This window comes from Electrophorus electricus, chromosome 3 (assembly GCF_013358815.1).
Source record: "Electrophorus electricus isolate fEleEle1 chromosome 3, fEleEle1.pri, whole genome shotgun sequence".
Lineage (NCBI taxonomy): Eukaryota > Metazoa > Chordata > Actinopteri > Gymnotiformes > Gymnotidae > Electrophorus > Electrophorus electricus.
In genome coordinates, this window is record NC_049537.1 from 25,585,971 (window position 1) to 25,611,055 (window position 25,085).

Here is a 25,085-nt window from a genome sequence, read left to right on the forward strand (position 1 = left end):
GCTTATCATTTTAAAATGTGAACCGATTAAAAAGCCTTTATGAAACCCAGCACTTCCAACCCACAATGAGTCACTATTGTTCTGCGAATGATATGTATAGGTACACTTTCTGCACAAAGTAATATTTAAACTTTACTGATTTATTTAAAATATCTCATTTTTCATGTGTAGGTTCACTTAAACTAAACATGCATTCTGGGCTGTTTATAGACTTTGCAAACCGGTGACCAGAACATGCTCCTGTAGGTTGTGGTAGGCAAGACAGGCTTTTGCTGTCTTTGTGTTGTGCTGCCAGTGTTGACAGCCTTAACAGGCAGTGTTAGCAGGCAGCCATTGCTTATCACTCCCCACGTACCCAGGGCATCAGTCAGAGGCATGCTCCATCACTGCAGGCCAGCATGGAACATCTCTCTGGCATGGGTCAGCAGCTCTACCACCTCACCTGTGTCTTTTTATCTGCTGGTTATAGATGATTTGGTAGATTTTCTATAATGTTCAAATAGCATTGTGGATACTGCAAATGTCTTTTGAATACCCTAGTTTGTTCATGGGTTCATAGAATGGAAAGCATAGCTAAGTTCTGCATGTTAGTTTTTGTTCAGCACAACCATAGCTTTTGCAGGTGTAGCTAAGTCAATACATTTAAAGAGAATGAATTTAGACATGTACTTCTTCATAAAGGCAAGTTAGTGAAACACTGCAATGCAATCTATCCAATTCCCATCTAAATATAGTCACCACCTCACTGAAAAAAAAAGGTACTGTGTTTCAGCCTAGTGTATTGTTGGGAGTCTCATTTCATTGATGAAAAGATAGCTGGCATTGAGGGATAACAGAATGAATCCTGGCTCTTCAGTCAAGCTTCTGACTCACCAGGCCAATTCCCTGTGCAGTGGTGTGTCTCCTTTAGCCACCCTTGTGATACATCTAATGCTGTAACAGTATATAGCTCTTAACGCTCTCAGAACCTCCCTTACACATACAAGGACTAATGCCGACACTAAATTTAGCCTATAGGTATATAAATATTGCTTGCAGCATCAGACCCTATTTTGAGTAAGGTGAAGCGAGTATTATATGGCCCCGATAGAGACTGATTTCTGCTTTAAGCAGTAATGTTTAAAGCAATGTGTTTACCCTTCAGATTTAGTTTTTAGTACCTACCTAAATGTCATGTCTTTAAACAACTTTCCTGGCATCACCTGCTCAGGATGCTCAAGGTTGCTGTGAGAGTGAGTGGGGGTTTGAATATTCTACAGAAGTGAATGGATTGCCTTGACATGAGTCATGCTGTCTTTGTGAATGGAACATAAGTACAGCATCGATGAACCTGCTGCACTGGGTGCGCCTGTCAGCAGCCTGAAATAGATATTGCTCACACATCGGTCAGGTGAGTGTTGTCTACTGCCTCTTCATTTTCACCCATAAATCAGTCAGAAAATCTCCTTTTGGCTGGATATATTGATCTATATGACAGTGATACCAGCAACAAAGCTCCTGAAAGACACACAATGCAGGTTCTAGTTGTCCGTCTCGGAAGTGGATGTGTAAGGTCAGCAGGAGCGAGAGCAGATCATTTCGGTTTAGACTAAATGAAATTGAATAAGTAGTTCCTATGTATGAGCAGCTCATCACTGTGACCTTCTCCAACTCCAGCTCTCGCTGTGATCATTAGAATAGGGCATCATCAGCACATTCCCAAACAGTGCAGAAGTCATTAAGAACTCCCAGCAGCACCTCCTCTCCTCTTTGCTCCTCTCCTCTCCCTTCTCCTCACTTCACATTCCAGGGGTTGCATCATTCTTGTGTACTTGTTTTTCTGCTCATTGTCCTTGTGGTGACATGCAACCTCTATTCTTCCAGTTCTCTCTATTTCTCTGTATCATTCTCTCTCTGTCTCTCACACACACAAACACATACATATATACATACACATAGAGTCTCTTTGCATGCTGCCACAGGAATTTCATGCCTGGTTAACAGAGGGAAGTGCTGGAGAGTGTCCAGCTGCTTTCCCAGAGCAGCTCCCCCCTACACACAAACACACACACCCACACTGCTCCTCTTGCTTCTCCCTGATCATCTCCTCCTCCTTCTGCCTCAAACGTCAAAAATATCCTGTGGTTTGGGTCTGATCTCTTCAGTGCTGCCTTCACATAAAACACATACAGGGCTCAGCAGTCCTCAGATTTTATTCCTTCCTGCAGAGCTCTCTCTCTCTCTCTCACACTCACACACACACACACACACACACACACACACACACACTATCAGTGACAAGGTACGTGGGTTTGGCCGAACATGTGCCTCCCACAAAGCTTACGGGCCAGGTTTTATACAGGTGCTATGGACAGGTTGGGCCTGTCTCCAACCTGTTGCGTAACAGTATCCCACTCCAGGCACTTGTGTAACTGGTCTAGGCTGAATTAACAGGGGCTCCCAGCTCATCTGTTCATCTGCCTGGTGCCACTGAAGAGGCTGTCAGGAAACAAAAGCAGAATGCAGGGGCCTGAATGAAAATGTCGCTATATCTCTGCTCTGTGTGCTGACACAATAGCTTCTGCAAAAGAGCTGCTCCTAGCACACTGCACACCCTCCCCCCCCTGTTTGTGTTAGAGAGCATGAGCCAGCATTTGCGCATTAGTGTCTTTTAGCTTCCTCATGAAATTCACGAATATTGTCAACTTTATTTCTAAAGGAACCACTGATAAGAGTGTATCTCTCTGGCTTTCTGTCTCTTTCTCACTTAGTCTTTATCTTAGTCTTTATCTCTCTCTTGTCTTGTGGGTCTCTGAGGGATTTAGATATTAAAGAATGTCCAGATTTTTCAGGATTTCTTAGTTAATCAATTAGCTGCAGTCATTGTATTAAACTACAAAATTGAGATGTTTCTTCTTAAAAAAAGTCATCAATCGCTGCCATAAAAAATCTTTGTACTGGTGTCAGTTACAGTTTGAAGATACCATAAATTCAATGTCTCATATTCCTCCTTTGCCCAAAGGTGATGTCATCCATTTGGATTAAGCATTATGAGGGCAATAAAAAGATCGTGTCCTTCAAGAAAACAGTTAATAACATGGGCCTCAGAAAGGAAATCACAGGATTATGGTTTTATGGAGGTATTAGTCATTTTTTTAAACAATGACAATAAAGGTCATATATAAAGCCTATTTTAAATGAAACCCTGCAGCGAGATGTAATGTAAAAGCATCATGAATGTTTGTTGCTAGTGGAACTGGATAGACGACTGCTTTGATCTTCTTGCTGCTGCTCCCCACGTTCCTGGCAGCTGCCAAAGTAAATGCCACAGTAATACCTGTAATGAGGCTTCTCCCGGGGCCATAGAGAGCAAGCAAGGCTCAGCAGGCAGTCCAAAAGGCCGGAGATAGCCATCTCACTGCCTGCTGGGATCACTAATGCTCTAACCATGAGCATTTCTCATCTTCAAAGCTGAAAGGTATGCGCCTCAACTCTCCGGTGAACACGTGGGTTTTAGAGAACAGAAGGAAAGCCTTAAATCCTGGTTGATTTTTAATCTTTCTGCTTATAATGCCCACCCAGGTGATAAGGTTGAATGGCATGCAACCAATTACCACGGCAGAGGCTACATGCAAGGGAGATTTCTCGTTGGTAGTAAATGAGAAAAGCCCTTTCTGTGTGTCCATAGAAACAGAACCAGCATGCCCCTTAGCGTCAGCCTGCATGAAGTAGACAGGCAGTCCCAGTGTCAACTCCTCCTGACGGGTTATGGTTAGGTGGGCTTAATCCTCAGCTCTGGTGCTGTGCAAGGCAAGGCTGGTTGTGGGTGTTTCAGCAGTGAGGGAACACTCTGTATCCTTCGTTAAGTAGCGGTCGCGTGCGGCCCCCCCCACTCAGCCGAGTTGGGTTGCCATGGCAATGGGTCTGTGTTGTCACGGTTGCTTTCAGTTGCTGTCTATCTCCTCGTCAGGGGGATAGCATAGGTTAGATTGTCACATGCAGAGCACAGAGATGGTTGATTCGGCACAAGCAGGATATGTTTCATCTTATGGAATGGATCATAACTAAAGTGCTGTTATATACACACACACACACACATACATACATACATACATACATACACTATATATATGTGTGTGTGTGTGTGTGTGTGTGTGTGTGTGTGTGTGTGTGTGTGTGTGTGTGTGATTACAAGTGGATATGCTTGGCCAGATTGTCAGAGGCTTTACATGAGAACATTAAGTATTTTTGCTTTAACTGGTAATATTGGATATTTACTCTTTAAGAATGCTGGTTCCTAACTTTCTCTCTCTGCAATACTGACTGATGGGCAGAATATAGAAAGCTCTCTTTGTCTGGCCATTTTGTATAATATTCTCAAAATACCACAGAGAATGTTCCATCTTAATTCTACTGTAGGTTTCAGTTTACAGTTGTATGCAAAAACACGCACTTCAGTCACAATCCGTGCAAAGATGAAGTCATTTTTAAAAAATAAAATACCAATGACCAAAAAGTCAGAGAGAGCAGAGAGAAAAAAGTCAGAGAGAGCAGGGAGAGCTTAGCCTTTGCTGACACAGCTTAGCATGCCATGCTTAGAAGGCATTAGCCACGATGATCTCAATGTCAGTGATGTCAAGTAATTGCAACAGAATGGCAGCTTTTTGCAAATCTGTGCTGAGAGTCACTCATCTATTTTTGGCAGCTGTGAAGCCACTGAGGCTATCATTGATGGCCAAGATAATGCACGGGGTACTAACTCTCGAAAAGTGACAGTCACCTATTGCAGATGAAATTACTTCCATTGACCATCTTGGGCGAGCAAAGTATTGCATCTCATCTGCTGAGGTGCGGTGTGATTTGTTTGTGCTAACTGTAGCCCTGCACTGTGATCAGGTATCTCAGAGAGTGCGTCTGTCTGTTCTGTGCAGTGGATGACTCACAGGGCTCAGGCAGGCAAGCTGAACCCCTTTCCGGCCCAGCTCCAGGCATATTCTCTGGCTCTGCATGATAGGCACGGCTTGGGGAAGCATGCAGAGAGGGGAATCCCACTTGAAATGGAGCATGTGCATGTGTGTGTGTGTGTGTGTGTGTTTGTGTGTTTGTGTGTGTGTGTGTGTGTGTGTGTGTGTGTGTGTGTGTGTGCGTGCACGCGCAAGCATGCACACATGACTGTGTGTGTCGTGTCTGCGGCTGCGCAGATATTCCTGGAGGGCCGACTGTTAATGGGGATGACTCATCCCAAGGAGACCCTAAGGATGGGTGCGGTAGTGATTCACTGTCTGATGTGTGTATGGAGAGATTCCTTGCATCTGTGTATGTACTGTTCAGTAACTAATGTAAAAATGGATATAGGACTTGCAAGCAGACAGTTCTATATCAGAGATGGGGACAGAAAACTCAGATATAGAACTGGCATGCTTGCAAGTCTGAGTCTATAATATTTTTGTCTATGGTGGGAGTTTGCTGGCTGCTTTTTCATTCTGTGCCTCACTGATTAATATCAGCTTCTGATTTCATTCTGGCTCACTGCTGAGTGGCCGCTATTTTGAGACCAAGAGAGTCTGATGTGTGATGCCATAACCACCTACATACTCAACTTTATTCTTTTCGGCATTTACAATTCCTCTCTAGCTTTGAGCTCCAAGGAGCAAGCTCTATATCTGGGCCCAGTTTGCTAAAATCATCATAGTGGTAAGATCATCTTAAATGATAGTGTGTTCCATGTAATACTCACTCAATTTAAAGATCATCTTAAATATTCATCTTTGTTTTGGGAAACCCAGTCCTGAACCTTTGTCTCCCATAGTGGAGCAGAAATTTTAAGAAAAAGATTGTGGGATAGTCAGAGAAAGACTGAGCCAAACTGTTATGTCTCCTATAGGAGAAATCAAAGTATCCCATATTACACCTTCTGCAGTTTAGTAGCAAAACCTCTTTTGAGTTCTGCTTAGCTAATAACATCATGAACTATGTCAGTATGGCACCAACCCCAGCAGACACAACCATCCTTCCATCAGGATGTAATGATTGCTGTAACCTCACTAAAAACAAGATACATTAGCATAGACTTAAGATGCATTACAGCTGATCTGTATTCCAGGGTGACTGGACTCTCAGCTTGAGACCTATCAGACACTATGGTAACAGAGAATACGCCATCAGCTGCTTAGCATCTGATCTGAGATCAGTCTGTATAGTGATCACATTCAAATGTGGCCAGGAAGTATATCTGAAATAAAACATGGTTCCTTAGAGTCAGTACACTGAACCAGACAGATCTATTTTAGGTTGCAAAGGTGTGAAACTATGAAATGTGGGTCCAGTATCCAGGGGAAAATCAGTTTAACCTTTAGAAAACAGATGATGCAGTTGTCACATTGGATGCTTTTGAAAACCTACTGTAAGATAGCATTAATTATTGTTTGTTTTTTAAAGAACATTTGCTCAAAACATTTGTGTCAGGCAAATCCACCACAACAGAGTTGGAACACCCTGTGCTATGAATTAAAGTGGTAATAACTAGAAGAGTATATAATGGATGCATATATATATATATATATATATATATATATATATATATATATATATATATATATATATATAATGTGTGTGTGTGTGTGTGTGTGTGTGTGTGTGTGTACGTGTGTACAACTTTCCCTAAGCCCTTTGAGCTGGATAAAGGGAGGAGCCCTTTGTGCCCAGGATGAACATTTGCCTGCTGTACAGATTGGTTGCTGATGAGATCTGTTCTCTGATGAAATCTCTGGTCTCCTGCTCTTTTAGAGGAAGTGCAGAGCAGAATGCCTGTCCTCCACTCCCGCTCGTCTTTCCTTCCATTTGACATTTTGAGGGTTTTTTTTTGTTTGTTTGTTTTTGTGACTCCTTCTCGTTTAAGAGTTTTTGAGACAATGTTATGTCACATAATGTTGCACATTGCAGTGAAACATTTGACAGTGAGTTGAATACTGAAATGTCCAATACTGTAACTCATCCAAGGTCAGTGCAGGTGCTCAGAATCATTTGTGTATGGCACTCTTTTCAGCTGTATCTTTGCATCATTCATCCCAAAATAAAGAATTGTGATGCATAAAGTGTTGCCTGAAAGGGGGTCTCTCCCTCTCTCTCTCTAACCTCTTACTCTCCCTCTCGCTCTCATTCCCTCGCTCTGTCTCTCGTCTCTCATCTCTGCCTGGCAGCATAAATGATGTCCATAGCTTGCGTCTCTCCACTCAGCGTTGCCATAGCAACTGCGGGGACAGGGGAACACTGTGTTCTTTCGATTTGCAAATGGGTCACGGTCGAAGCGACACACACCGAGCCATATTGAGCCACAGGGGCTGTGCCCACTGCACTGCTGATGGCCGGCATCACCCATTCAACCCAGGAATCCCCAGGGGATACATGGTAAAGACACCCACGGATACATCACCCACGGTATCTACTTAGAGTGTGGTATTCTGGACACGCTACAGAGATGCTCAGACTGCATAACATCTGCCCCCACACAGCACAATAGTAAGTGTCAACTCCTACATGAGTTCAGTTTAGCTAAACCTTATTCCATAGAAGCACGTTCAGGTCTGCCTGAGCTGAACTTTAACTGCTCATGTGTATAGCTAGTTCAGAAACCAGGATACACAATGTGAAGTCTTGTAGGCCTCAGGTAATTATAGATATGTTGTATATACATGACTAACCCACAAGCCACTTGCACTCTCAAAAAGGCCAGTCAAACTTGGGCAGTTGTGTAAGAGATTTTTATTGTTACAACAGTAAAGTAGACCTGGTATACTGATACAGTATCACTCAAATTTTTCCAGTAAAAATCATATGAACTGGCTCAGAATGAATATTTCCAGAACAGTGCTGCACAAATCGTTTTAAGTAGTGTTTGGGGGGTTTTCTTTCACAGACAGTGGTCGCTAATTTCAAATGAATGTCAGTTGGAACACACTTCTTCCTTTAAATGGATCCGTTCGCCCCAGCTGAAAGCGATGCTTACATTTCCACCAGCTTGGAAACATGATTTTGGGTATCTTACAACGGACTTACAAGATTAGACTTTTGTTTTGTTTTTCTGTCCTATAAAGGAGAATTATTGAAAAACAATTCAGTCATTCTCTAGAGTGATTCATAAGAATGAAATTCCAGATTATGTTGAAAACCAGGGATACTACATTTTTTAGCAACACATACAACGAGAGCATAAAACAAGATAAACCACTCTAACTTCACTCAAATCCAATGTCAAAATGAAATCAGTATAACTAACCACAATATATTATCCAGTAAAGCATAAAAGCTACAGTCTTCTGATTGGGCGGTACTAAGTGAATTTCTGCAGACTTCATTGTACAGTTTGGTATGCTTGCTGTATAGGTCAGTAGCATGCTAGGGATTTTATTGTGCTATATAAAAGAATTGGCACAGACCAACCAGTATATGAATCATATTCTGACCAAAGGCCATCTGAAAGTGATTTAAGTCTGCGCAGACTGGTATTCCAGAGTGGGCGTGCTTGTGGAGCTGCTGTACTGTATGAGGGACACGTAGAGGAGAATACCCCACGAGCTCAGCCCCGTCTGACTCACGTTCTCTATTAATGTTAGAGTAAAATATGGAAAACAGTTCAGGAAGTGGTAAATGTACAACTGGGGTCTCTAGAGTAACATTCATAACGTTCATGTTCACTTTTTTGGCTTTTGCTAAATCTGAGAGGCCAATCCCCTTATGCCCTTTTGCATATGTTTAAAGGATATAATCTCTCTCTCTCGCTCTCTCTCTCTCTCTCTCTCTCTCTCTCTCTCTCTCTAACACACACACACACACACACACACACACACACACACACATACATTCACGTGTGAACACACATTTGGTAATGGTCGGCATGCTTCCTCAGCGTGTGCAGGAAGGGCTTCCAGAAAAGTGAGTCGTCTATTGCGGGGCAACCAGGTGCCCTTCATGCTGTGGTTTGGCACCCCAGCGATGTTAACTCAAGGGCAAAAGTAACGGCGTATCTCCAAGCCCAGGAGCCTCTGCCACTCAGGAACCACATCATCTTCCCTCGGAGAGAACGTTCCTGGCGGACTGAGGCCTGTCATCCGTCTCGTTGATTTAATGAGGTGAGATAGAGAGCTCAGTGCTAGCCACCCCTTCTTAATCCTCAGTGTACAATTTAGGATTAAAGTCTTACTGCGAGGAAAATGTTGTGGGGTTTGGGGGATAGTGAAAAGCCTTTTTCAGACTTCCAGATGTCTGTTGTGTTGAAACAACAAACACAAGGCACAGTAGGTTTAGAACTGTTGGAGACTTTGGTAACTGTGAAGAGCTTTCATAGTGGATGGACCTGAAGGGAAATTGTTTTAACTTAAATTTATTTATTATTATTATTATTAGTTACAATTATTTATTTATTTATATTTCACACCTTATATTAAAAGCATCCATGGTTCTCTCTTGTTAAAGCTAATTTCAAAGGTTCCTTTAAACTTTGTCCAGGTAAATCAAGTAGCCTACTTTTTTGGGGGAAAGCTCAGTGCTTTGGCAGCCTGCCATGTCTTGATGACATTGTGCCACTGTCCTCTAAACAGGATGATGCAATGAAAGACAATCCACTACACTTTGCTAGAGGCTTCTGGTCGGAAATATTCGCTGTGGCTCTGCCCTCATAAGTCATTCCCCTCCAAACAGCTTCCTGCATTTGCAGACATATGCTAAGAGCACTGGGGTTGAATATAATAAAAGACTGAAGCTTATGCAAAACACACAAACAGGATGTTCTCATTGCAGACTGATTGTGGGTTTTATGCTCCACCAAGGCCTGACCCATTGAAGGCTGGCATCCAGTTACATCATCCTTTAGTGAATGGATACTCTGATTACAGGAAATGCAAACACTGGCCTCTGCTTTCAGTCCTGTTGTCATACGTAACCAATCAGCATGTCCGTAACATGCACACAACTTACTCTGCTGATAGTGCTTTGCATTCATATTTTGCAAGTGTAAACACAACATGTTTAGAAATGTAATGTGTTAAGTCTGTTCAGGTGTAGTTACTCAACATGTAAAAGTAAACAAGGAGCTATGTATGTTCATATGGAGTTACTCAACATGAGTGAATCTTCTGTTAAATATATATATGTGTGTGTGTGTGTGTGTGTGTGTGTGTGTGTGTGTGTGTGTGTGTGTGTGTGTGTGTTTGTGTATTTTTACATTTTTAAGCTTAAGAGCTCATTTTAAACAATACAAATTGCAAGATGCCCTTCCAAACGAATCCCTAATGGGATCTGGCTCTTGAATTCCACAAAGATGTCTGTATGCACTACAGGTTCACTATTTGGTAATATTGCTAATATTGAATGCACAGGAATCTAATTGTTTCCCAGAAGCATAGTTGTACAGTAGTGCACAAAAGCCTTTGACGGGTGGAATCTAAAATCCTGGCTTAGCACTGCCATATACACTCTTATAATGAGCTGTGATACTAGCCCAATGGGAAACTGGGCTATACACAGTCAAAAATGATACCAGACAAGAAGAGCTTGTGATTGTGGAGATAGAACATTTTCATTGTTGTGCAGTTGCAGTGGATCCAGTACAGTAGCACTTGGAAATCCTGTCTGCTGCTATGTGTATCTTTACTCTATCCCCACAACAATTATTGTACAAGATGCTCTAGTTCAGTGTGGACTACTCATCAAACCCCAAGGTGTGGATAAAAAAGGTTGCTAATCTTTCGTGAGCTAATGTAACTTTAAAAAAGGAATTTTGATCTTTTGCAAATAAATGCATATTCAAACTCTAGAGGTTTCATGATTTATATTCATGTGCATATGTACAATAAGGTGTAAAGAAGCCCAGTGGATGCAAGCATTACAGAAAAAAGTGTTACAGAAACAAGCATTACAATGCAGTCTCAACAACTCAACAGAAAGTCATACCATTCCTAATCGAGTTACAAGCTTGGCTCCCAACATGTCAGAGTTTCCTTCAGCACAAGTAAACACTCTCCTCTCTGAGGCTTTTAAATTGGCCGAGTACAATTATGCGACCAAATGGAATCGCAGATGTTCTGAAGTCAATTAAACATCAATAACCCCAGCTGAGAGTGTTTACTGTCTCTGTGATCCTTCAGAGACAGCATTTTCGAGTCTGTTTGAAGTCAGCTCATGACTGTTTTTGCAACATCCTGAAGTGAGTGTGACTCATAGTGATACCTGTCCCTGTGTGAACTATCTCTCTTGTGAGATTTTCAGGACTTTTTCATGATGTTTATGGTGATTTTGCTTGGTTACTGAACCAAGAGCTTTTATTTGAATTTATTTGCTTGCACTGCAGAAATTTGGATTTCTGTTATGCATGACTGACTGTATGCGAGGTTGCGTGTGCATGTGTGGATTAATTCCATATCCAGCCCCACATCTTGTCATAGCATCAGAAGAGAGAGTAGCCTATTAGTCACCTGAGCCACTGTAAAAGTACATTATTTTCAGCTCCCAGCACAAGCAGGGTTTTTTTGTAGTATTTCATCACTTTATAATGGGAAGCTGTACTTCCTGACCCTTCTGTGTGCTGTATGAGGGTAGAAGCAGCGTGTTGCTCATCTGCTGGGAACATGCAGAGTGTAGGGCCTCGCACTGGCACAGCTACTGCTCTCCTGTCTGATGGAGCACTGCCACTAATCTCAGGGCGGTGATACCGCCATAGCAACAATCTGCCATGGCATATGTGTCTCCTTCCGCTCTAATATCCATTCCCTGTTTCACTGCTTAATTTGACAAACACACATACACACACACAGACACATGCAATAACATGCAGAGTTTTGGTTCCCTAGAGACCAGGCAGTGACTGGATCTTGCCTTTTGGCCAGCACAGGTGACATTAACTAAATGCTGATGTCAGGACAGATGAAGCCAGTGAAGATAACCAGTCGGTAACAGCACACTCTGTTGTCCAGTTGTTAATAGCACACTCTCTCACTCAACTTCTGCTCTACTCAGTCACAATAATACAGTTCATCCAGATGACAGTAATGCATCGTGAATGCAAATCCTGCAACACAGACATGCAAAACAGGAGTCGCCGAGCAGATTTCAAAGCGTGCCCACTAGCAGAGGGTGGTGGGTCGTTGTTCTACAGGGCATTCAGTGCTTCAGTGTAGAGGGTACTTCAGAGTAGTCAGTCAGCATGTCGAAATCCTGCACTTAATTTAATCTTGATTTGGTTTTCTTTATGCAATATACCTGTGCTTGTTGGCTACAACAGCAAAGGTTCAGCTAATGTCTGAGACAGAAGCCCCAGCAAGGCTCAGCCCTATTAATCAATGCAAGAGCACTTTTTGCTGGTGAGGTAATGATTGTTCTCGCCTCTCCAGTGCTGCCTCTGCACTTCTCCAGCCCACCGCTGATAGGGAGATGTGACCAGGCTCACTGGAAATGGGGCAGTTGTGTATTAAAATCTGATTGATGGCCTGCTTCTCGTGCTCAGCATGCATGGAGAGCGCGATGCGGTCCGGGAGCGGGAGAAGCACCAGCTCTCGTGCTTGCTTGATGACTCATACCCAAACGACAGACTAACTCCCTCCAGCTCCACGAACAAGGCAGCAAACCCAGTGCCTGAGTCAGAGCATCATGCACAGCGAGAGTTTAATTCCATCAATGCCGTGTGGACGTGTGTGTGTGTGATTGAGAACAGGAAGAAGACATGCAGGCAGACAGAGAGTCGTACCGCCCTGCGCCAGCAGACAGGACTGTAGGAGTGAGGGAGACAGTGGGTGAACTGAAACTCTGCTCTTAGCAACAGCACGATCTGATTATTACCAGGTAACCATGGAGCATGGCTCCTCTCTATTTTTGACAGAGCAGAAGCTTGAAAAGTGAATGATGGACTGCAGTCTGAGCACAAACGTGAGTTCTTCTGGGGGTGTGCAAGCGAATTAAGCAGACACTCTCTGCAGGCCGTAGCTGGCAATGACAATGGATGCAAATGTATGTTAACCACATTCGAGGCATTTGCATGTGGCACCTGTCAGCAACAAAGAAGCACAGGTAACATGCTGTTCCCTGTAACCCTCCTGACCTCTGCACAAAATGTAAACCTTAAAATGATTATTTTAGATACTTCTTTTGAAAGGCTGTGTGGTAGAAGAAATTAGTCTCATGTTCAGAAGTGATTACCACTCTTGTTTTTTGTATTCATTTGGCAACTCTGCTGTGCTTAATTGCTAATCTTGGTAATGCTGCAGTGATGGTGCACATATAATGTACTGTAAGTTACTAGCTAATTAAACTACAGGCTAAGCTTCTGTTGCCCGGTCTGTGTCTGTGCTTCTGTCGTCTGTGCGATGACCAATTGCGAGTGGATGCGAGGTCATAGGAGATGACGCAAATGGGCAACCATGGCCATTTTGTTTACCAACATGAAAAGGAGCCCAGACTTCCAGCAATTGCTCTCTTAGTGTTTCCCATCACTTTGATTTCTGTTTTTGCACATCCTTTTGTTACATTTGCAGCTACTCTGTAGAGGAAAGTGTGGGCAAATGATGTCATTAGGCTTGGCAAGGCTAATGAAATAGAGTGGACATATTACATAAGAAGCATACAAAGTTGACAAGGCCTGGCTTTAAAAGTAAGTTTAGGAATATATAGGAGCCAGTAAGGAGCACTGATTCTCAGTCAAGTAGCTTGCTTTGTCCCTGGTGTGCTGGCAGTCTGCTTGCAGTCAGACATACTGCCTGTAGTCAGTGCTCAGATATGCAAAGCAGACCGTTTTTTAAGGAGATAACCTACAAGGCATGATACTGAAGTGCATATTCACTGGAGGCTACAAAAACTAAAAGTTTGTATGTAAAATGTCCTGCAGTAGAATACAGGGTAGCCTCCTCTATCATTGTATGAAACACTGAATTCTGTATTCCACCACTGATGCCACTGATGATGGTTTTGAGAGCCCATTATGGATGTCATAGGAGAACTGAACAGAATTTATAGGTACACAAATAGATGCTTAAATAACAGAATTATTGGTCATGCAGCTTTTTTATGGGGTGTCACATATTAAATGCCCAATGATATACAATATTAAATGTATTTATAGCAAATAATGCACTGGACAGAAGTCCTTTTGAATCCATGACTGTGGACATTTGGCAGGAACAGATCCTGATGTAGTATATATTCACTTAAGGCATTTTTTATTGCCTGAGCACTTGGAGAATGGGTAGGTGCTGCACTTCAGTTCGAGGTTAACCAAGGTGAATGGGTATCACACAGCATTAATCTCTCCCATTAGCAACATAATATAAAAGGTATCGCTTACATTATCACCTTCAGCACTGCAGCTTTACTGTAGGAAGACATTATGTCCATCAGTCTGAATAAAGGATCTTATTTTGTTCCTTCCTTCCAAGTCTACGATGATTCTTCATCTGAATGTTTTCATCAGGTTTAGACTGCTCATCTTCAGTGCTGTAGTTTCCTCAGTGGAGACTGGGGTAAGACTGAGATATACAGACTGGGGGACACTGGCTGACCTTTAAGGGAAGATAAGGGTTCTGAAGGTACCACGGTAGTTTGTTTGGATCTAAAAATGAGGTGAGATGATGAAACTGCAGAGTGTCTAATGCAAAGTGCCAGTTTAGCAGCAGGGGTGAAGCAAATGAGAATGTTGTCAGCCAACGTCTTTCCCCTGAAAGAGGGCCGGAATGTGACCTCTGCTCCTACTCCCTGTGAGGAGCTGACATCACAGCAGTCTTACGCGTGATTGTTTAATGGTGATATGCACTGTTGTATGGGGTGTGCAAAGAGGGTGCTTTAATTCTTCCATTGTGATTGAATTAGGCGGATGGAATTTGTTTGGACTCACCAACGCTCTCTGCAGCTCAGCAAATCCAGCCACTTCCTGGCCCATGAGAGTTGCGGGAATCAATCTGACATAGTCTCAAAGAGTGGATCAATTGCCATTCATGCGTTAAGCAGCCTGGAGAGGAAAGTTGGAATTGGAGCCCAAATGTAATTTAGCGAACAGCAGTCGAAGGGTGAAGAGTATAACAGGAAGGGCAGTGATTAAAATGGTTTTTACATAACCTGTGCACACCCAGTGAAAAACTCCAGATTTCTTACCAACAGTTGAAGTGATGCGGCCCCCTCCCCCAAATTCCCCCCCCCCCCCCCCCCCCCCCCCCCCCCCCCCCGGCCCATGCATTCATGCCCCAAGGCACTTGCATGTTGGCCGATTGCTGGCTTTCTCACTCTGAACTCAGCCTTGCATCATGTCTAGATAAATGAGACAAATAGGAGAGACACACAGAGGTGGCTGTGGCAACCTGCTCCAGCACCAGTGGGACTCTCAAAGCAATATTTCCCCCCCCCATAATGGCTTTCCTGCCTTACCCCATGGTGTAAGGAGAATGTGAAAGTTTAGAATGGTATAGATACTTAAATCATAATTTCAACACATCATGGAAAGATAAGGTCTCTGTTCCAACCCTATTTCAACCTGAATGTGTCTTTTAGCAGTATAACTTCAGTTGCCACAGCAGTGCACCACAAGATCAGTCCTATTCAGACTCACTAACCACACGAGTCACAGTGATAAGGCCTGTCTTCACCAACCGTGAGTTCACTTACCAAACAAGACATGGCTAGGAGGTTGAATGGACTATCATGACTGGATCTCTCAAGTCATAGCTCTCTCTAGGGAACATGGAGTGTCTTGGGTGAATTTTACACGCATGAGTAATATCTGAGTGGCTCCTTTGGGACTCCTCTAATCTTCTGGTGCTGGTCAGTGGTTGGAGGTCCTTCCATGTTGGCATGTAGCACTGCGGTCAGCTCAGTGATGAGACTGCCTCTGTGAAGCTGTTGTACAATGTGGGCCATCACGGGGCCAACGAGATTCCTCTCCTCCTTATATTCTCTTGTGGTTTGGAGAAGCTTCAGGAAGGGTCCTTGAAGGGTTGCTTTGAGAAGGATGCAAATACGAACTTGCGTGCGTGTGTGTGTGTGTTTGTAATAAATTGGCATAAGGAATGTGAAAATGAGTCTGTTTGTTATGGTTATTTTACAATAATTCTAGGAGATATAGTTAGCATGGAGTAAAATGGTGAGAATTCTTGTGTTTAAATAGGTACATTTTCAATTTGATTAAAATTTTAAAAACATGTTTTAACTAATTCTCCCCATAGTACTCAAAATTTGATCCCAAATCTGAAATCATCTTATTTTTACAGAGATTGTCATTAGGAGTTCTCCGTGAATATGTTAATCTTTTTTGAAAATCAGATTCATTCAGTTCATCCAGTCTCCCTGCTCCCATGTACTTGCATGGAAGTGCATGATACTCACCATGTTCAGCATCCTGCAGTGCTGAACTTAGTACACAACCATTTCACATGCATTTATTTGCCACTGCATATATATGTAAAAATAAGCCCCAGACTGTACCATTGATGTGTAGTACAACCTGTAAATTCAGACCAACATAAAGAGAGAGAGGGAGAGAAAGAGGATGGGGGTCACAGTGGAAACTCTGACTCATCTGCTCCACTCTGCCACTCAGAGCCCAAATCAATTTAGCATTGAGTCACCACAAGACTTCCTCTCACTCTCTCTAAGCATCTCTCTCTCTCTCTCTCTCCCTCTGTGTGTGTGTGTCTGTGTCTGTGTGTTTGATCGAGCTGAAGATTGATTTTCCTCCTCATAGCCCACAGCAGGAGAGCATTTTTCTTTACATGGTAGCCTGCAATCATGTCTCCTGAGCACTGCATCTGCACACACGCATGCATGCGCACCTTTCTGCATCATCCTGTCTCTATTACATTGACGTTTCCCCATGTAAATTATGTTTATGTCTATCCGTGCAGTGACTGGAACCCCTTCTCTGAAGCTTCTATCAACCTCCTCACATGGGACACAGCATTCAATTAACAACTACAGAGTCAAATCAATTCCAATTGCTCATTGCATGTGCAAATTTTTACCCTATATTAAGCACATTTAACCCTGGCATTTCTACACAGGCAAGGCCTGTATCTTTAACATCCTTTCCTAGACCTCAGCATAGCAAGGCATAGACCTCAAAGGTTAATTGCTGGGAGGTGGCAGCCGATGTATCTTGTGCTCAGAGGATGTTGAATCAAATGTAGGTGGAACGCAAGTACTTCCTCTCATAATGAAAGGCCTGGTTGAACGTGGGCATGCTGACTGAATGTGTGGGCCGAGGCAACACGTCCTGAAAATAAACATGGGGGATTTCTCACCGCCGCTTCAAAGGCACCTGCACATTCTCCTTTTCATGCTTCTGTTTGTTCAAATATTTGTACCATATACTTCCATTTAATTAATGATGTTGAATAGTTCCATTGCAATTGTACAAATAATGAGTCCTGTGTTCAGTCACATTTCCAGATCTGTTTGCACACAGAAACACACACACGCACGTGCACACACACACACACACACACACACTTGCTGCAGAGAAGTGCAGAAGCTGCAGAGACAGGCATATGGGACATGCTGACCCGTCCTTGGTGTTGTAATGGGAGCAGGCGGCAGCACTTTGATAAGCCGTGCCCTACATGCGCGTGCATGCGTGAGTGCAGGCAGATAAGTGATGTGCGCAAGCCTGCTGTCACAGGTTCTGGCACTTCGCTCCATGACATATGCGTCCCCTTCCACAGCATGTGCACAATGGTGCAATGACAGCACCAGGCACCAGCAAGAAGGATCTCGTTTTATTTGGCTACAGTCATATGAGATGTCCTGTTATTTGTTGCTAGGGATACCAGTGCTACTGGAATCTGTGACCAGAAGTCATGAAAATGGCAGCATATGCAGGATATGTTATTCACTGTCGATCATATAAGTGTATCTGTCTCTTGCCTGCTGGGTACTGCATGCAGCACTGTTAAATGATTTATTTGGAAAGCTTACACAACATGGTGTATGGTGGTTGAGCCTTCAACTACATACCTCTACATATCAACACTGGAGAAAGCTCACAAAAGTCAGGATACATGGAGATTAGTTTTGACAATCTCAGGTGCTTATTCTCAAGTAAATAAATATGTATAAGGGAAATATTAAACTTGCTACAATGGCAGCTGGATCTGAAGCTGGCTCACTGTGGGTGGAAAGTCTGATGGCTTGCAGTCAGCTAAACATCAATAGCACTTGGTTGCAAGCTTTGACCTCCAGCCTACACTGATAATCCTCCCCCCCATGTACAAATGCCATTTGCGATCAAGGAACATGATAATGTGGGCTCATGTGCTACTGACCAAAACAGCCACCAACCGACATTACAATCTGGATGTTCTCAGAGACAGATTCCCTAACAGTTAGTGCAGTAGAAGCAAGCCAAATGGGTCAGCTGCACTTCCAGTTTCAGCATCATGAAAATTTCATACAATTTCGAGATCTGCATGAATGGACAAGAGTTCTAGCAATTAGCAGCTGGGAGAGCTCGTAGACCTTCTAATGAGAAAGCTCTCAGGCTGGGCCGGGGCGGCTAACCCTCAAGCACTTCATGGGAAGTGTTTCCTCGCAGTCTATCAGAGAGGGATCACACTCTGGCAGAGTGGGCGCCCTTGGCATGCACAGCAGAGCGCTTTGAGAATGGAGGCAGACTGCTGCCTGGGATGACTCATCCCCATTGATGAGGAGCTCAGCGATCAATTCCACTTCAGGGACCAGGGAAGAGCCCCCTTTCCCGACGAAACAACCCACCCACCCCGCACAGCATCCACCACCAGTCTGGGCTTCTCTAGCTCCCCCAGATACAGCTGGAGCCCAAATTAGCCTCCCCTAGCTTCTCAGCTTCCTGATTTCCTCTTTCCCGTTCTCTCTGTGTGTCTCTCCCTCTTCACCCCCTCCCTCTCTGTCTTTCTCTCTCTCTCTCCAGCAATAGAGATGGAGGAGACAACAGGAAATCAATTCGCCACTCTGGAAGAAACAACATCTTTGTCACTGTCCCCTTTCCTAACAGTGTTAATTTGACTGTGGGGTTTGACTGTGGATATTTCAATCACTAATGACGTCATAGAAAGTGGGACGTGCTCACAGTATGTTACAAACATTCACTTCACCCATTACATGCCCTAGCATGAAGTATGTAAAAGTGTCTACCTTGGTTTGGGTGGATCGTGTTTGTGAGTCAGCTGCAGAATTACAGAAACTTTACAGAGCAGACCAAACATATTGTATATTTAATATGCATTATTCTATGTCTAAATGGTGTAGCGTTACCTGTAACTTCCATTCGTGTTCTATTTGCATTAGCCATTGTATTATGAACAATAGGCATTGTCAGCAGGCAGTCATCACCTTACATGACCTGAATTTGGAGAATGTTTTGGTGTATTGTTGTACTTTATGATATTGGTCTACATGTATATTAAAAAATCAGTAGTGTTAGTATTGTCATCTGGATATGTGACACATTATAAACAAAAAGATATATATGCTTCTCATATGGCATGTTGTGCATTTTGTGTGAATCTTTTTCCATATTTTCCATATTCCGTAATGTTATAAAACTGTTATAAGACTGAGATGTCCAATTATCTCACGTCTGACCCTCTACACCTGTGCTTGACTTTATCCTGAGCAGCAGACAGATTTCTGCTTGTCTGATGTTGACTAGTGACAATTTTAGGCCTTAGACACAGCTTCAACCAGAGAGGAAGCCTGCACTCACATTGTAATTATGCTGGCCTGCTTATTATGTTGCCATTACTATGGTTCTTATTATTTATTGTAGTATTATGATAATTGTGTTTACAATACTGTTACAGTAGAATGTGAAGGAGGTTAGGGACCAAAAAATATGGCTCATAATTCACCATGGAGACAATCAGAGCCTTTGCGATCTACAGAGTTCCTGAAAGCATCAGCACAATGTTTTTAAAAAATAAAATCAATGCATCTATTGCCTCAGTAAAAGTAAATAATACATCGAGTGTGTTTACTGTGTAACCTCCACTGTATTTTATGTCTTCTGTAATGTTTGTTGTGACAACAGACACCCATGCAGAGTGGCTCTTGGGTTCTAAGCTGTGACTACTGATCCTGGCTGAGTCAGGCTGCCCCTCTGTTATTTTATTACTGTATTCAATTTGGCCAGTGCCTTGCGCCCAGCACACAGCAGTGCAGAATCCAGCCTGCCTGGAATCCATCTGCTCTGTTCCCTTGTGCAGGGACACCAACCATATCAAAGTAATAACGCTGTATGTCCGTAATCCTTTATAGGATTTCGACTGCAGTTCACGATTTAAAAAAAATATATATCCGCAATAAGTAGGTTGCAGTCATAAAAGCCCTAAACAAAAGTTTTCTTTATCTTTATGAGCTTTCTCATGCCAGCCTTGTATGTTCGGATTTACTGCTCGGGCTTGTATATTGTTTTGACCAGATTTTGGCAGTGAGATCTTTTATTCTGACACTAAGCCATTTTCTCCTGGCGTGATGTGGACAGGTGTGAGGTGGGTCTGAGGAATGTGGTATATACGTGCAAGTTTAGTCTGGGGGTGGGGTGGGGTGGGGGGTGAGAGATATGTTGCTTCCTCTCCTGGCACAGAAAGGGGAAATTCCTGTGGAATCGCATAAATGAGCACTGAAGCTAGTAGCAGAGGAGAGGTGAAGTATCACCAGTGCTTTCAACCAGGATGCTCCAAACACAATTCAGTTTACTGAATTCAGATCATTAATATATATCAACAGTAATGTATTTTAGAAATAATCTTTGACTTGTAAGCAATATTAATAGTTTATAGTTACCTTATATGTTATGTTCAGTTTTGGAGGGGAACAAAACTTTGCTGAAAATGCAATTTTCCCAAAACTGGGGGTGATTTTAAATGTCAGAATTATCTTTAAATGCCAGAGGAATGCCACACAGTACCATGCAAAATACTTATCCCATCCATCCGTCTCTTAGTGTATGTTCAGAGCAAGTTTTTAGGCATTGTTAAGTGCTGATTCAGTGTTTTAACCTGCAGATCGGACAACCTGTACGATCAAATCACAAAGCACTGTTAAAGAAAAATTCACAAAATCTCACAAATTATACTTTACATGAAATATGCACATTTGAAGAGCTTTTGATCTTTGGGGCCCTGATCTGAGGCTGCTAATGTCTTTTGGACTGCTAGTTCCCCATCTTTCATGCATGGGGAACATCTCACATGCACATGATGATAATGGACTTTTTTGGGGGGTCATTAGCTGTGTAACAATTTTAACACAAAGACACCGCATGGTCTTGTTGCTCCACTTAAAACCACACCATGCTGATACACATTTCTTTAAGGTATGAAAATTGCAGAGCCTTGCACTGCAGACACGCTACTTTAATCGCAAATGTGCTCGAATTACTGTAATTGTAGCCGGGCAGTCAGCTAACTGCGGCACGATATGCCACAGGCATGTTCTGATTTCCTGATTTTGGTCTGTTGGCCATTTCAGCAAGAATGGAACTTACTGCCATCAGCTGTAATAACAGTTTGGATATCCGTACAGAGCTCTGCATTGTCAAAGCATTCCCTCTACTCCGGCATGCCCACCGGTGCCAGCAATGCATCTTCTTATCTGCCTGTCAGATCAATATGAGTGATGCTTTAGTGAATCCTCATTCACATTTACTCATCAGAATGGAAGACTGAGAGATGACTTGCAGTGGCCATAATGCAGGGGAGGGGGTACAGCTGCAAAGATTTGCATTCAATGATCAGTATAGGTATCGGATGCTACCACCAACCTAAATCCACTGTGGTCCGCCACTCGGAACACTAAGGAACGCGGGCTCCAAATTAGGAGTTGCCTGTCACCTTGTGCTGTAGTGCGATCACAGAACGAGAAAAAAGGGTATATTTTGACTATTGAGGACTAGATTATTGTGAGGAGGGATTCCATTGAGATGTGCTCTGTAAAAAGGCTATAAGATCAACTGCAGTGAGAGCTCAGTGGGAAGCAGCTGAACCGGGCAGCTGCCACCTGCTCTGTCACAGGAAATGCCACGACAGCAAGGCTTCAAAGGAGTGAGATACACAGAGATAAGCACACGCACCAGTGTTTGCTCATGCTGTCTCTGTAGCAGAGACAGGCCACCGATGCTTGATCCATAACCAGAGTGGCACAGCATAACAGGGATAATTGTGCTCTGCCCGACTATGTTATTTGCAATGGCACACAGTACCGGCAATAAGTTAATAACTAAAAGAAGCAAGAAAGGACCAGTTTGCATTGTTAAGGAACTCACGTGTGATACTAGCCAAGTTAAGGGACATTCTAAATTTTGAAGATAGCTATTATTTTTACAACACAAGATACTTCATAATATAAACAGAGCCTTTGACCAGAAGTGTCAGGGAATTTCCCATGTATGGTGGTCCTGCATGGTATGATCCCAAGTGGATGGATGCATGTTGCCATGGCAACAGAATTGGCTGTTGGCGAAGTAGAGCACTGCAGCTATCTTATGGAGAATGCAATGGTAGCAGAAAAACAGAACCTTCAGTAAAATTCAAGTTAAGTTTTCAGCAAAATTAAGTTCCCTCAATTTCAAACTTTTCCACTGAATCAAAAATAATTGATTTAAGAAAAGATAATACCAGCCTTGTGCTTGATGTCTGGATAAACATAGATATGCCTGCAAAAAATAGAAGAAAAAAAAGCTCAGTGCTTTTGATATGATAATGTGAAAATAACAGGCTTCAGTGGAGGGCTGCCTGGTATACAGTGTGTAATGTATTTGCCCTGGAGTTACAAAAACCCAGCTTTATAATCCAGTCAGGGAAAGCTTATGCTTGACAGATAGCATCTTTGAAGAGGGTATTCGTCATATACTGGAACAGGACCGAATGTTTGCTTTTTCAGGCAACCTGTCTGAGTGACAGCAAAACTGTGACCATAGCAGGTGTCACTTTTCCTTACCTAGTCTTATTTTGGCAGGGTTTGACCTTTGTTAATTTTGCATAAGGCTATAGGGGCAAATGTCCTGGAAGCCCTAATATGGCCTTTCAGTGCAGAGTTTCCATGAATGAGTAATGCCTCTTCAGTCTTCTGGACCATGAAGCAGGTTACTGTACATCACCTAACTTACTGTTTGTTTGGTTTTTTTTGTTTTTTGTTGCCTTCAAAACATTCCCCTTTGCATACAGACTGCAGGACACAGAAGGGTGAGTGACACAGCCAGAGGAGGCTGATTAAGATTTCAGTCATCCACACTGACCTATGGAGACTTCTAGCATGGATTCTGGTTTCATCTCTTTGCCGTTAGGCACTACCACTGCACACAAGTGGGGACTCATTTTTATGCTCGATGCTCCTTGAAGTCTTCCTGTCTGTATCATTATGAGCAGCTGCCATTACTTAATAGGTTGCAGCGATATTCATTTGCTATGCCTTTGATTAAAGGCATGTCAAGAAGCAAAATTTAATGAGTGGTGGCCTTATAGAGTTATGCAAAATACCTTAAGCTAATTATGAAGCTATGCCAACACATTCCCTATTCCTGCCATTGCCTGTTTTCTCATTCCTAGGCTATAGTAAAGTTGAGTAACTTTGGACTTGGCCCTCTGAATTGGGTCACACCAGACATTGAGAGTGTTGCTGTACATGAGGTTGGAGCGGGTCAACTCGGGGAGCATGGGGGAGGGGAGGGCACACACGTGGGCTTCTCCGTCCACAGCTGCGAATGACTGCTTATGAAACAGGGCTTCAAAAAAGAGCATTTTGTGTGTGAGAGATACATTTTCATAAAGCGTGGGTACAATGAGGCCATGAGCCAGAGGAGAGACATTGCGAGAGCTAGTCTGTGTCAGGGGGAGGGAGCCTGTCCGAGTGAACAGCCTCGCCTGTGTCTCCCAGCCAGCTGTGTGCATTCCGTCTGACGGCCCACATTCCAGAAGGGGAATTGCTCAATCCTGCACCTTCCTCCTCACGCAGCACGGCCGAGGGGATGCAGTTCACCTCAGGGGGCGCTGGTAGAACACACATTTTCAGGTACAGTATGTGTTAAAAAAGTAGGAGAGAAAAAAAATGTATTGCACATGTGGTGTATCACTGGTGTATCACGCCAAGAGCCTGCACACAGCAAGCTGGAGAAATGTATAAATACTACAGTGGAAACATTCAAAAGAAAAAAAGAGTCATTATTGATTGTATAATGGGGTACATAAATATGTCTCACACAGCTTGCATGCACTACTACGCACTATGAAGGACTCTGTGTATTGACTAATACACAAACATACCACATTTCCTCAGTAGACACACGCCCTTCATATGCTTTCCTGGTCACGCTACCCTTTATTGTGTAAACAAACAAGTACACACACACACACACACACACAAACGTACATACATAGTGCTTAAAGGTTCTCAGAAATGATACATTGTCACAATGCTAAATAGAACACAGTAATACTCAGTATTAAAAATGCCTCAGTGTTTACCAGAAACAATCAAAATAATTGCCTAATACAACGGTCTTACACAATACATACCACATGGTCCTATTTTATGACTTCACATAGAATTGCTCCACTGTGAAGCATTCAAGTATGGCTATAAAGAAAAATGCAATTTTGAAAAGCTAAACCAGCTAAATAAATAAACAAACTGAAGACAAGATAATTGTAATGTTCATCAGAATGCTTGCTGTACACTTACCAAAAAAAGAAAGAAAGAAAGAACGAAAGCATGTGATCAAAGTACCATCTCATCTTGACTAAAAGCTCGGTGCATCCTTGCACATAACTATTGATTACCATTTTCTCCATATTTAGCTAATGTTTTCCCCAATGCTGTTCTTACTGCTTACACACATTTGATGGGCATAGAAGAGCGTTTAAGTCAGCCCTAAAGACCGCGACACTATTAACATCCAAGATCTGCAGTATCAACCATCTAGCAATTATGCTGTGTCTGTGTGGCAAACCTGTACGGGATTAGTCATTCGCAGAGTAGTCAAGTACCGGTGTCTACTGGACCGCTGTATCAATCTGAAAGCATGGTACTTTGTCCAGGACGCGTGCGTGCGTGCGTGCGTGCGCGTGTGCGTGTGTGTGTGTGCACATTTCGCGCAATGTAGACGGATA

The 25,085-nt window shown here is 43.0% G+C and overlaps 1 long non-coding RNA gene across 1 annotated transcript; it reads left to right on the plus strand.

The window, feature by feature from the left end:
• The first annotated feature begins 7,329 nt into the window (after positions 1–7,329).
• Positions 7,330–19,463, plus strand: LOC113569781. The gene is made up of 3 exons (XR_003409834.2): positions 7,330–7,497; positions 8,885–9,107; positions 18,890–19,463. It is a non-coding gene; the product is annotated as an uncharacterized LOC113569781 (long non-coding RNA).
• Positions 19,464–25,085: the final 5,622 nt, after the last annotated feature.